This window comes from Manacus candei, unplaced genomic scaffold (genome assembly GCF_025592945.1).
Source record: "Manacus candei isolate 608988 ecotype Guabito, Panama unplaced genomic scaffold, ASM2559294v1 h1tg000056l, whole genome shotgun sequence".
Taxonomy (NCBI): Eukaryota; Metazoa; Chordata; class Aves; order Passeriformes; family Pipridae; genus Manacus; species Manacus candei.
The window spans coordinates 8,235,912-8,249,028 of NW_026138104.1; the positions used below are offsets into that span (position 1 = coordinate 8,235,912).

The 13,117-nt window shown below is 41.2% G+C and overlaps 1 protein-coding gene across 1 annotated transcript in view; it reads left to right on the top strand.

Moving 5' to 3' along the window:
- Nucleotides 1-293: 293 nt before the first annotated feature.
- Nucleotides 294-13,117, top strand: part of APBB1IP (amyloid beta precursor protein binding family B member 1 interacting protein) — a 65,118-nt gene continuing 52,294 nt past the window's right edge. The window contains exon 1 of the mRNA XM_051802401.1: nucleotides 294-660. The gene's annotated coding sequence lies outside the window, so the exon portion shown is untranslated. The remainder of the gene's footprint in view (nucleotides 661-13,117) is intronic.

Here is a 13,117-nt window from a genome sequence, read left to right on the forward strand (position 1 = left end):
CTTGGTGATATGAACCCTTCCAAAGCTACACTGAATTTTGACACCTGCCTATTTAACATCAGATGGAAACCTCTGATTTCTTTTTTCCTCCCCATCTTTTTATGGAATTTCACATTTTATGGAATAATTTCTACTCAGTGAATAAAATCTAAGCACACTTCAAACCAGTCCTTTCCAAGGTATGAAATTACATAAAAATGCTATGAAAGCAATTCGCTGCCTTGCCGGCAGCATCGTTTAGAGAAGACGTAGAGTCACTAAAGAGAGCGGGGAAAGAAACACAGTTCTGTCTGAAAACCAGAGGGCACCTGACAGCGATGCCCAGCCGACAGCGCCCGGCCCGGGGGAGGCTGCAGGGCTGGGCTGGTTTACGCTGGGCTGCACAGGCCGGCCGGGTTTCCCCGGTGGGTACACGGGCACCAACCACCGCCCGTCCCGGGCCGAGGGCGGAGGGCGGCGCTGGGGGCAGCGGGGCGGCTCCCGCCCCAGGGCTGAGGGAGCCCGCGGGGCGGCCCCATTTCCCGGCAGGCTGAGGGCGGGGGAGTTCCCGCTGTGCTGAGGTGCCGTCCAGCCGCCGAGGTGCCGTCCAGCCGCCCCGCTGCCCCCGCGCCCCCTCGCAGCGCCTCGGGACCCGCCGGCCCCTGCCGCCCGCCCGCGAAGGTAAACTGGGCAGGGAGGGACCGGCTGGACCCCCGAGGGCTCCCGGCGCCAGCCCGGGACCCGGCGCGGCGGCCGCCGCGGGAAGGGAGAGGCGCCGGGCTGCGGCGAGCGGGGGTGTGCGGTGTCCTGCTCGCCGTGGGGAGATGTCCGGCCCGCAGGCACCGGTGCTCGGGGTGGGGAGGTGCGGCAAACCCCGCTCTGGGCACGGCTTGTGGTGCCCCCGGAGGGCGTCGGTCCGCAGAGGGAACACAGGGACCTTCCGACGGCGCAGCGTGGCCTCGGTGGCCTGAAACGGGGTCGTCGGATTTCGTGCCGCGGTGCTGGGTCCCGGTGTTGGTTGTTCTTCTGGGTAGGGTTAATCCCAGTCAGACCTTCCCTTTGCCCAGACCCTGCGAGAGCGTCTGGGAGGTTGATCATTCGCATGGCAGGTTTGCCAAAGCTTCCCTGCAGCCTCATGAGGCTGGTGGGGTCCCGAGGGACGCACAGTGCCCTGTTTCAGGTGGCAGCGTTAGGAAAGTGAAGGCAGGCGAGAGAAAACTGTAGACCAAACGACCAGAAAATACATCAGGAGAATGTGATAACCTCTCAAACTAAGCATGTAAGACTGGTGTTACGGCAAAACAGCCAGTAGAGACTTCCCAAGAACACAGTTTACATCTCTGCTGGTGGTATATTTAGCCACGTGGTTTAGGGAAGAACTAGAAATGTCGTCTGAGTTTGAGAAGGTCCATCCCGCATGATACCCTCAGCTGAACACCACAGAGAAGTAACTGAAATGCAGTCTCCACAAGCTGGGGGTGGTTTTTCAATCCTCTGTGCACCAAAAGAGAAGTTATTAAATCCATTCATTGTCACACTGGGAAGATGTATGCAGTAGTGTCTTTTAGGAAGCATATGATCCAACCTTCTGAACTGTCATTAAAAATTTCATGCAGGAATACAGCCTACAAAGAAAATATGCAGGGTTCCGCCAAACTAGCAGCTTCACTTTTTGAAGTCACTTCCTGCCCCACATTACTCTGATTATTCTGGTTTGTTTGGCTCCAGCTCGACTCTGCCCCTCAGAACTTTTGTTCTCAGAATTTTGGCAATCATTTTTCCTCTTTGCTTCTAGTTCTTTTTATGAATTACATGACATGCGTGGTTTGTCATCTCTTCCAAACCTGCATCCAGAAAATACTCATGTCACATATGACTCTATTGATGTTACTGTCAGTTAGTTACCCTGCTCCTGCTCAACAGTGGTGTAAAGGTAGTCAGGGCTTGATTTAATACATCAAATAGGTAAGCCCCAGTGCTCCAAAGGACTATGTTCCACATGTGTAGATTCCTAATCATTTGTCTTCACTAACTTCACTAACTTTACAATTTTTTTTTCTGGTAACTTTGCAAAAAATGTGAATTTAGGTTAAAATTTTATGTCTAAACCAGAATATTTAACTTTTTGCTGAACTTCTTCAGTTCTGTTTTCCCCTGTGAGCTTTCTAAGGAAACTATTGCATTTAATTGTACTTAATGCTTTGTGGAAGCATTGATTAAAAATGGAGATAATTTGGTTTGAAATGTGGCTTACAAATGTCTTTGGGAGGTTGAATCAATGGAGCATTACAGATAACTGAGCGATCCTTGTTTTATATCCCCAGAAAATTCTGATCAGTCTGGGAACGCACATAACTGGAAAAATGTATTGTCTCTGAAAGGGTACTTTTAAACATTCTCTGCATCTTCTGTTTTTTTTTCAAATACCTCCTGTGGGTACTACAGACTGCTCTGGTGTTTGGAGGGAAAATGACTGAAGGTTCAAAGTAATTATTGAGTGAATTGTGTTTTAATTGTTCATGCTGGAATTCATGATTATCAGATGTGCAGTATCTTCAAGCAGGGTATGATGCCTTTGAAGTGCTGGTTTATGTTGTTATCAAATGTATTTATTACAGCTAAGTTTGATTTTTTACAGATCAAAAGTCACTATACTTGGCCAGTGTCTACTAGATCACATACCATAACTCGGCCTGTAAATCAGGCTCAAAATTTGATCTTTTTTGTAATTTGTAAAGAGACTAACATATTTGGTAGGGTAACAGTTTGCACAGAAGGGGCAACAGTATGAGCAGAAGGGCTCATATGGATATTGGAACAGTTTAACTCAGTACTGTGACCCAAAATTTCTTAGGTAGTAAAAAAATTTACCCAACCCATTAAGATTTTGCTTTTGCCGTGTTGCTCCTTTCCTGTTAGAAGAAATGTCTTACAGCAATAAGAGGAAAAAGAGACAGAAGGCTTTCCTTGTCATGCTTGCCATGAGTCGTGAAGGGAGAGGAAGGACTTGGGCAATCTGTGGATGGAGGGATGAGCTATTGCATGTTTTTGGCCCTGTAAAATGTCTGAGAAAACTACCAGCCTGGAGTATTGCCACAGCTGAGAGAAGGGGTTGCCTTGTTCAAGAGAGGACTTGTCTTTTTTGCAGATTCATGAATGTCTGACCATTGAGAAGATGATTTGGGGATGTGGATTTTCTTAAAAGCATGTTTTGGTTTCAGAGGTTGTTTTACAGGAATGTAGCTGAATTTGGATTTCCTACATATCATTCAGATATCAACGCCCTTGTCCTTTCCTGCTTTTGCTGCAAACTACATGTATTTTTCTTTCCCACAGACCATTTTTTCATCTTTGGTTGCAATGTGTCTTGACTTGTTTTGTTGTAAGCCCATCTAACCTGTTGGGATGATGACTTCATGTGGTCAGGTGCTGATCTGGGGTGAAGGTGAAAATAAGACCTCTTATTTGCCTGCAGCAATATGGAAGCTTTAGTTTGTTCCCTTTGGGAGGTCTGTAGTGACAATGGTAACTTGCATCCATGTAGACCATCCAAAGCACTTCTTGGGCTTTACAGGCTCTCCTCATCCACCTTTAGACATTGGCATTTTAGTCACCTGAGGTTCTGAGTCACCTTTACAGTCTCTTTTAGAGAGAGATAGATACTGCTAAACCTTGGTTCAGCAGCCCGGTTTTAGACAGCTACCATGCTCTATAAAATTGCCTTTCTTTCCCTTCATTGTCTGAAAAGAGCCTGGGATGACCAGGTCAGATGCAGATGTCATAGAAACCCCACAATATGTCTTTTCACAATTAGGAGTGATCCATGATATAGTAAAATGGCTCTCAGAAAAGCAGGCAATTTAGGCAGCTTTCCTTATCGTCCAGGCATGGCTACCCGAGTTATTAACAATATAGCTGCCAGTGTAGAAGATGTATGTTGCACTTTGAAAGAAAGAAACTGGGTGGTACCATGTGCTTCTCGAGGTTCTGTAGGAGACTTTTGAGTGTCTACATCAGAATATATGAGCATGTGTTCCTCACCACCCCTCAATATTAATTTGTAGTATTGCTCCTGGGCTTTGAATGGGAAGGAAGCACAGATGACTTTGATCTGACTTTAAACTTTACTGTGGGAGTTCACAAACTAGTTTGGTAATGATTGTTTAAAAAGTTTAAGCCTGTCATTAGTTTCAAAGGCTTTCTTCCAACGAAGTGACCTTTCAGACCTGTGGCTAGCTAATTGTGCTCCTATTTTTTTGCCACCAGGAGCTACACCAGCCTGCACACAGCACTGTTGCGTCTTGTTGAACATTGATCCAGCATTCTAGGAGTTTAGGCTGAAATAAATTAGGGCTACAGTCATTAGAAGTACTAGGAGTATTTTGGGGAGTAGATGCGTTATGAATCCTAGAAGAAAAAGAAGGTTCAGCATATACAAAACGAATTTTTCTGTGCTACTCTGTTTAGACATAGATACCCAGGCATTTCTGATGGAAGTTTTGCTTTGGATACATCTCAGTCCGTTTCCACTTTTACTTTCACTCTGTGTTTACTTGTAATCTAAAGCAGCAGATGTAAAAGTGTAACATGTAACATTAATAATAAAGAATAAAACTCTGTGTATCTGCTGTCAGTGATGAGCAGACCCTGCATGGCTGATACCACCACCAACGGAAGGTCCTCAGCTGTCCTCAACCAGTCCAACTGATACAATAAAAATTTTGGTGAAAATCTTGTCATTGTACCTGCACCCATCAGGGAGAGTGGGGATATGTGGGGAGCAAATCTGCTTCTAGCAGCATTGCTATTCAATCAAGTATAGAGAGAATAGCTAGGAGCCAAAATCACAGAGGCACTCACTGGATGCTTTTGCTGATAAAAATTGCAAATGACCATCTGAGTCCCCAGTTTTAGGCAAAATAATGTGTCTACCTCAAAGGTAACTCACCAGGAGAGCAGGGAAGTTCAGAAGAATTATCAATTAACCTGTTGGTATCAAGTCCATATTGGCAGCAAATGAGAACTTGTTCCTCAGTGGCCTTAGTTGATCCATTTTGATGCTCACTGCATCTTCAGGTAACCCAGACTGCAGACACATGGTTAGTTTTCTTCTGCCTCAGAGCAAGATTTTGATGTACTTTTGAAGATTTTTCTAGTACTTTCTAACAATACTAGAAGCCCCCATTCCCTCACTTGCTATGGGGATTTCATTGAAGCACGAAAATAAGAAGGATGTATCAGCCCAAAAAGCATTTTTGAAAGGCGATGTGTTTTTTCTCTCAATTGCAAATGAAAAAAAAATTAATGTTAGTCAAGTATACATTACTGTTCTCTGTGCTTTTTGATGAAATCTTATATTTGAAAGGTCTGCTGTACATGTGGCTTGGAGGGCTTATTTCTGAGATAACCTTGAGCAAGTGAGAATATGGGCCAAAAACATGAACACAGATAACATTCCCAAATACTTGTTGTAGTTATGGCTTAGTTTTGTATTTTGGTGACCACATCCTCATAACTGAGGGGAAGCTGGCAGACCTGATATTTGAAAGAGCAAACACAAATGAGCAAACACAAACACAAGTGTTTTTGGCTGCCAGTCTTAGAAAGGGATTTAGCATAAACTTAACTGCAGTTCTGTCCCATGGAGGCAATATTCTTACATGAAATGCAGCAAAGCCTTTCATATCTGTCACTAGATTGACCTCTTTTGTCTCCCCTGTGTCATGATGGAACTGCTGTGACCAGATCAGTTGTTCCATCCTTCCTCCACTTTTAAGGAAGAAAAGAGAGGGAAACAGTGACATTTCCTTCTTATGGAAAATCTTCAGAGATGGAAGAATGGAAATAGAAATGTCACAAGGTTCTTCTCCTCTTGCTGCATTTTCTTTTCATAACTATTTCCTTTGTGCTGTTCATGGTTTTCTGTGTTATGACAAAGCAACCACAGGTATACCATCTGTGGTGACTCCAGTCTTCCACTTTCCTTACAGATCTTCATCTGAAACCCATGGATTAAAGCTGCTTGTGATAACTGTTTGTTATATAGACTGAAAGAAACAGCTTTGCTAAGAGAAAAATTAGTAGTGGACTTTGAAATTGTACCTGACTCTTCAGTCAGTAGTAAAGCTGAGAAAAAGGTTTATAAAAAAAAAGTCTTCATTTAATTTTTCTACTGTTTCTACTGTTAGTTTTCCACTGTGGTAACTGAGCACTGTACTTTGATGAAATGTCTATAAATTCATATTAGAGCATTACTTGCTTTATTTGATTTTAATATATGAACTATTTATGAAACAAACAGGTGGCTTTCAAAAAATTTTTACAGATTTGCTTTCACCCTTTTACTTCACTCTTAACCTGTTAGAGCACTTTATACTAATGTCTTTTCCTCTTTCAGTGTTCCGTTCCCATACCGTGTGTGCCCTCTCTTAGGCATTTCTGGCAGTAATAAGAACATGTGATAATAAGAGATGGTGATTAGAGCTTTTACCAGTGACTATAGCATAGGAATAAGTTATTTGTTTAGGGAGACAGTTGTGTCATGGACCCTTATAGGATATCTTGTGCTTAACTAATGGCTTGTTGTGGAAGGGAGTGAATGTTGGAAAAGATGAGACATTGACTATCCAATGTAGCAGTTCTGGCACTCAAATTTGGTACTGTAACTTTTCTTTCCTTTTTGCCCACCTAAGTTTGTTCTTTTATTTTCATTATTCCACACTCAACATCTCTTGATTCTATAGGGAATTGAGGAGGGGAAGGATTTTCTTCCGTTTTAGACCCCTGTATGCCTTCTTCTCTCATATGTGGCTTCCTCGACTGCCATTTTATGCTTACTAGACAATCTAATAACGTGGGATCAGCCTACTTCATGGATTGTGAAGCAAATGTCAAAATCTTCATTTAGTGGAGAGCCACAAGACACACTTCCTCTAGCTCAGTGACATAAGGGAATGCAGGGAATAGTTCAAAGTAGCAAATGTGCAATTAATAATTAGACTATTGTCATTTGCTGTCAATTTTTTAAAGTACAGAAGTCTCTTGTTGTCATGCAAGTTCTGTATAGCAGTGTTGGGTAACAGGAAAAAAGGAAGGAAAATATTACACCAACACCAACAAGCTACAGTTTATGGGAAGGAATGTGAAAACTGAATAAATTTGTGCTAGTCAAACTTACATTACTCTTTTATTATTTTCCTCTGCCACCATGGAAGGGAATGGGAGGAACTAGAACTGAGATTCATATTTTCTGATAACTCATATGTCTGCAGTTGTTTATACCTGACTAGACCTGAAGCAGACACATTATCAACACAAGAGGAATGACCCTGGATAAGCTGGTTCGTGAGCTCTGGGTCCACACTTCTATCCATCTTTCTGACTTTCCCAGGAGAAGATAAGTTGGGGGAATGGAGATGTTGTTCCTGTGTGCCAGTAATCTGGCACAGAATAGGGAATTGTTTCTTCTGCCAATCTGTGTGAAGACATAGGACTGGAAATACATCTTCTCTTCATTCTGCACAGTGTTTGTATTGCCTATATGGCTCACGTGGGGAAGGTCTCCAAGGTGGACCTTCTGCAGCAACTAATTGTATGACAAAAGAAAAAGAAGATGAGCAAGTCTGTAACCGTACCTTATTTCTATAGTGGTCTTAGAAGCACAGGCTGGGCTGAAGCAAATTGACTGATGGGAGGATACTATATAAAAATGAATAGAGGTGGCACTGCTGTTGAGTTCCACAGAAAAAATACCCTTTGGGAGCTGACAGGAAGGTACAAAGTGAAGTTCTGGTATCTAGAAATTACTCCACAACTCTCTCATCCCTGTGTCTGTGCTTTACACTGGGATTTTCTTTTTTCCCCTTACATAAGTTGCTTTTAACTCACAGTCCCTGGCTGGTCACGTACAATTGGGTTACATTTTCTGGAGCCCAGGATCCAGACTCTGTGTCTATGCCTGAGAGTTACTCTGGAGAGGAGTGAGCTGTCCACCCAGCCTGCATGCCATATCCCTCTGCACCCTTTTACCATAGCCACAGCATATGCTGCCTGTCACTGGTTAAATGTTCTTCCTGTCCTCTCTCAGATGGAGAACCCTTTGCTAACCCCCTCCTCCTGACATACTGTGAGTAAGCTTTTAGGTAGTCCCTTGTTCCTTTTAGCTTCTCTTAAACGAGCCTCTATGACCCTTCATTAATCTTGCCATCTTGCCCCACCCTAAGAAAAGGACCCACAGTTGCTTCTCCCAAACACCACTCTTGGCAAGGAGGTTAAAGAAAAGAGTGTGTGTTTGGGACAGTGCATCAGGGAGATGGGAAGGCTGGGGAGCACAGAGGCGGCATCATCTGAAGGCTGGCTTCACACTCAGTGTCTTGTGGTGCTTTACAAACATATTAAACCTCTCTTTCTTTCTCTCTCTTGCTTTCCAATGGAAAATGAAATACTCAAATATCACTGAAAAAGATGATGGTGTACTTGTGCATAGGGTTCCTGTGGTGTTTAAATTATTATTATCATCTTGGCGAAACAAGGGTAAAATACAACTGGTGTCATCATTAAAGTGGAGCAGTGTAGCTTTCAGGTCTATGAAATCTGGGTTTGGGGACTAATAAAGGCTTTTTCCGAAATCAGTCCTTACTCCACATTTGTTCTTGTAATACATGTGAGTTAACTGTGAAATTCCAGAACAGCAAAAAAGGCAACAAGCTCTCAAGAAGCTTAAATGTATAAATGGCATACCTGTGATTTCTGTGAAACAGAAGTAGGATCTGTGAGTTTGGAGTGCCCATATCTAAAGATGTTTGTGCTTATATCTGAGTGGAGGATTCTGCAGTTAGTAGAGTACAAGCTCTACTACCTCAGGCTAACATTAAAAAAGGATTCTCACCAGGTTGTATTTATCTGCCATTTTTATTTTAATTCAAAGCCAAATGTGACTCACTTTTAAACTAGTAAGGGTACTTTGCAGGTGTGCAGTTGTACAGACTTCTGCAGCTACTGGTATTTTAGTGTGGCACTTCTATTCCATCATGAGCAGAGTTATAACATGTCAGATCCATCCCTGAGATAAATATGCAATGTATTCAGCTGCAGATTTCCCAGAAAAATAGGGAATAAGAAGCTGCTTTCAGAGTTATCAGTGTGTGCAAGCTTTTTCTTGGAAAATACCATGCTTATCAATGTTAGGTACGTATAGTGCTGGAAGCAGTCTAATTGCTTTTGATCAATTCTTTTCAAAATATGAGTTAGTGTTGAAACAGAACAGAGTAACAGGGGCATGTTATGTAGGTGAGAGGAAAGGCAACATGCTATTTGCCAATTGTTATTTTGAAAGCTTGGTGTCAGCTACCATTTTGACTTAATCACTCCAAAACTTCTATTTCCTTTCTTAGTATCTACTAGAATTAATAACAAATTGGATTATATTCCTCTAGGCTCAATTCTGCAGATAGATGTTCTCTTTTACTCTACTTCATAAAAATGTACCTAAATGTCTGTTAAAGACTTTTTACTAAACATGATGAAGCAGCTGGTTAAGGAACTTCCATCCTACCTGACTTAGTTATATAGGAGACATGTGAGTAGTATGAGTTTTTCTTGATACCTAACTGTAAAGTCATTGTAAGAAACCTTGTTAGATCTATTTCAGACCTGCAGTCAATTTGGCCAGAAAGGTGTCTTACTCAGTGGTGAGTATCACGTGCTTCAGGAGGAGATATAAGAAATCTTGTGCTGGAAGGTATGGTATAACGTGTCTATCATGGAAGCTTTACTCTGATTCCAAATTGCTGGAGCCTTTATTTTAGGTCTTGAAACATGAGGTTCATCATCCTTGCCTGAAGCTCTCTGCAGTAGTAACACTTCTAGCTATAACTGCTTGTAGAGAGAACCAGCTTGCTTACTCACCAGTTTTGATGATGAGTTTCACAGTTACACTGTGCCCATTTCCCTGGAACAGTTGTGTAGACTTTCATTTACTATCCCATCGATTTTGTGTTATAAGTCAGGATGAAATGATGCCGCAGTAACTTTCCTCTAGGTTTTGATGCATTTTTTTATCACCCTAGTTTCATATCTGTTTCCTGTGACAGTTGCCCTCTTTCCAGCTTTGCTCTTTATGGTGGGATTTCTGTCACTTTCGTCATGCTTCCCTAATTTTCTTCTTTTTCTCTGTCCTTGATATGGGCTTTTCTACATTGCATAGTGTGTAATATGTAAGGGTGAATCTCTGATTTGAGCACTTTAATCACTGGGCTACTGATGGGTCTCTCTAAAATGTGAAAGATTTCATTCCACTACAGAAAGCCTTTCAGAATTAAGCAATAGCAGGAAGTTGCAATGCTGTTAGTGGTAACCTGAATAGTCAAACAGCAAGTGTTCATTTTGGTGGACTTGCTGCTTTGACACATGCTGTAGTGCAGGGACTAGGAGCTGAAGGTGTGCTTTTGGTCTTCCTGTGTGATTTGTCAAAATACACTTCATGTATTTTTATCTTTGCCATTTGCATATGAATTTAATAAGTGTGTCTGTAACTGTTCACCCCATCACTAAGTGGACTGTTCCTCATACTGTTCATAGCATGAATCCACTGTAAGTATCCGCTGATGCCAGGCCGTTCCTCATTCCTTTTTTTGTTTGTAGCCCTTAGGTTGTTTAAGCTTCATCCACTCAACTGAGAGTGAGTTGCAAAGATGAGTATCTTCTGTGCAGTACTGTTGGTGTTTCCTGTTCAGTATTTCACAAGGGCTTTGAGCTTGTTTTCTAACTGCAAGTGCAGAAGCCCTTTTACCATGTGACTTAGACCACTCTTCCGGTGAAAGGGACTAGCTTTCAGTATTTCTCAGAGCTATCAGGTATTAACTGTTCAAACTCTGCCTAGTGTAGTACCATGCCTAGGTTTTTTTTATGTACACCATGTAATCACATTGTCAGATTTCATTATATTTTTAAATAGTTCCTTTTTTTTTTAAGCAGGGTGAATTTTGTGCCACTGTTTCATTCCTCATTCTGTTAGCTTCCTGTCAAGTGTTAAAGATTGTATCAAACAACTCAATTTCCCATGTATTGTTTATAGACATAGTGCTATTGTCTTATGTAAGTGCGCAAATCACAAAAATTTCTTCATTCTTATAAAGTTGGTTTTATTATTCCCTCTAATATCTTAACAAATCAAAATGTATGCAACCATGCAGAAGTCATATCCCGATTGTAATTATAGAGTTCATATTATAGACCTGAAAATGCAGCTCCTGCTCCACCTGTCAGTGCATGACACAACAATATAGGTGAGGTTCCAGTTAACCCAGCTAGAATTGTGCAGCTTGAGAGTGAGTACAAGGACTGCTTCTCCATTCTTGTATCTGAGCAAGGAATTTCTCAGTGTTTTTCTTTGGTGCCCTTGAGTACAGGACCATCCCCATGGAAAGATACTGTTGTTCACTGTCAGTAAAGTATGTTGCTCATTGCAAATGCAGTGAGTTGGAGCGGGGAGTTTCTCATCCATCTCTTCCTGTGCATCTGCTAAAGTTCTTTGATGTTAGAAGTGAGAGAACTTAATTCCAGCTTCCTAGTCCATAGCTCAGAAAATTTAGAAATTTACATCTCAGTTTCAAAATAAGCATATATAAGGAGTAGATATTCAGAAGAGAGAAGTTTTGTGGGGTTCTGTTGCCAAATTTAGAAATACAGTGCACAGGAGTTTTGCACTGTCATCCAGGGCAGGAAGGCTGGTTCTTGGGAAAAGCAAATGGCTGGGGCACCAAAATGGATGCAAGTAGGTCTTTGGAAAATGGCAGCAAAGCATGTGACAGAAAAAAGACAGACACTAAAGGCAAGGAGAAGTAGAAGCAAATACACAGAAACCATATTCTTTCTTAAGCTGAAATACAAAGATGCTGTAAGTACAAAAAGTACAACAAAATACAAGAATTCTGCTATTCGTGCCTCAATTTAGATTTAAATTCTTTTTATCAGTAAGGAGGCTGCTAAGTCTGAAATTGGGAAGTTAAAAAAATTAATAAATTTAGCATGTCTGGAGGACTTCTGGTAAATGGTGGGGTGAACTGATGAGTCAAAATACAATGAGTCAATACTTATGTATTAAATAAACCTGTGAAGGTTTAATATATGTAAAGTAAATAGTGAGACTTGGTGGTTAGAATAGCAAGCTGGAGAGAAAATGTCCCAACCTGTTAGATATATACAGTATGAGAAAGGTGGGGCTATTAAGTAAAAGAAATTTAAGAAAATGTTATGAGAGCTCAGTGAAAATTTGAGAATGTGAAAGTCTGGGGAAATAAAAGACAAGGAATACCTTTGACTGTATGCTTGGTGTGACTTCAGAGAGTGGTCTAGAAGACAGTCTGAAAATCAAACACTTTAAAAATAGGCTAGGTTTCACATACATGCCTTTGCACACGGTCCTCCTTAGCATGTTTGTTTGTGACAACCATAATTTCCTCATTTTATTTCAATTCTGATTTTTTTTCTCTGCATACAATTTTATGTATAACCTTGAAAACTTCTTGTAAAAGTACTGTTCTGGGTGGTTTTTTTGTCTTCAGTTTATTGTAGTAGATAGTGATTTTAAGAGTTCCTGGTATTAGTACTAAATAGAGAAAAACCTGACAGAAAAGTTACTGTAGAGGAGGACTGAATACTGTGTGCAGTTTTGGTCACTTCAATATAAGAAAGACATTAAGCCATTAGGGAATGTCCAAAGGAGGGCAACTCAACTCAGCATATTCTGTGACTGAGCATGAAACTCAGTATTCTTCTGAGCACTTTGGTAAATCTTTTCCCTTTTTTTTTGTTAATAATAGCTCGTACATTTCACTTTGAATTTCTGGTCCAAAATGGAGCAACATCCAGTGGGATAGTTTCCAAATCTGCAGATTGTTTTGTCTGTTTGTTCCTATTGTGGCAATCAAATAAACAAAATGGAAAGGAGTGGAGAGGAGTCAAAGAGGAATAGAGTGGATGGACACTCTTTTGCAATTCCATGCTATGGGGACTCATTTTATTGTCTTTTGTTTTTCTAGTTCTTGACAAAATCTCTGATGAATATGTAGAGTTCTCGTATCAGTTTAAGAGATCATTCAATGTGTTTTAATATAAAAATATTTCCAGGGTATTCATT